This window comes from Salvelinus sp. IW2-2015, unplaced genomic scaffold (assembly GCF_002910315.2).
Source record: "Salvelinus sp. IW2-2015 unplaced genomic scaffold, ASM291031v2 Un_scaffold2110, whole genome shotgun sequence".
NCBI classification, from domain to species: domain Eukaryota; kingdom Metazoa; phylum Chordata; class Actinopteri; order Salmoniformes; family Salmonidae; genus Salvelinus; species Salvelinus sp. IW2-2015.
Genome location: NW_019943448.1, coordinates 122478 through 123978, shown reverse-complemented (window position 1 = coordinate 123978; position 1501 = coordinate 122478).

Sequence of the window (1501 nt, the reverse complement as noted above, 5' to 3'; positions counted from 1 at the left end):
GGGTTAACTCTCTCCTCCGGGTTAACTATCTCCTCCGGTTAACCATCTCCTCCGGGTTAACCATCTCCTCCGGTTAACCATCTCCTCCGGGTTAACCATCTCCTCCGGTTAACCATCTCCTCTGGGTTAACTCTCTCCTCCGGGTTAACTCTCTCCTCCGGGTTAACTCTCTCCTCCGGTTAACTATCTCCTCCGGTTTAACTCTCTCCTCCGGGTTAACCATTACATTTACATTTACATTTTAGTCATTTAGCAGACGCTCTTATCCAGAGCGACTTACAGTAGAGTGCATACATTTTATTACATTTTTTTATTTTTTCATTTTTATTTTTTTTACATACTGAGACAAGGATATCCCTACCGGCCAAACCCTCCCTACRGGCCAAACCCTCCCTAACCCGGACGACGCTATGCCAATTGTGCGTCACCCCACGGATCTCCCGGTTGCGGCCGGCTGCGACAGAGCCTGGGCGCGAACCCAGCCCAGCCTGGGCGCGAACCCAGAGACTCTGGTGGCGCAGCTAGCACTGCGATGCAGTGCCCTAGACCACTGCGCCACCCGGGAGACTAAAACATTTGTAACCATCTCCTCTGGGTTAACTATCTCCTCCGGGTTAACCGTCTCCTCCGGGTTAACCATCTCCTCCGGGTTAACCATCTCCTCTGGGTTAACTATCTCCTCCGGGTTAACTATCTCCTCTGGGTTAACTATCTCCTCCGGTTAACTATCTCCTCTGGGTTAACCACCTCCTCCGGATTAACTATCTCCTTCGGGTTAACTATCTCCTCCGGGTTAACTATCTCCTCTGGGTTAACTATCTCCTCCGGGTTAACTATCTCCTCTGGGTTAACTATCTCCTCTGGGTTAACCATCTCCTCTGGGTTAACCACCTCCTCCGGGTTAACCATCTCCTCTGGGTTAACTATCTCCTCCGGGTTAACTATCTCCTCCGGGTTAACTATCTCCTCCGGTTAACTATCTCCTCCGGTTAACTATCTCCTCTGGGTAAACCATCTCCTCCGGGTTAACTATCTCCTCTGGTTAACCATCTCCTCCGGGTTAACTATCTCCTCCGGGTTAACTATCTCCTCCGGGTTAACTATCTCCTCTGGTTAACCATCTCCTCCGGGTTAACCATCTCCTCCGGTTAACCATCTCCTCTGGGTTAACTATCTCCTCTGGGTTAACCATCTCCTCTGGGTTAACTATCTCCTCTGGTTATAGGGATGACAGCCCAAAGCACTGCTGCTCATACTGCAGATGTTTGGCTCATGCTTGCCTCTCTCTCAGAAAGCATTACACTAGCATTGTTTACAGCATGATATTGTCATTCTGCAGGTATTATGTGTACATGCTGCTGTTGTTGAGTTTCATTTAGAACCTTCAGAATGAGTGTATTAGAACGTTCAGAATGAGTGTATTAGAACCTTCAGAATGAGTGTATTAGAACCTTCAGAATGAGTGTATTAGAACCTTCAGAATGAGTGTATTAGAACCTTC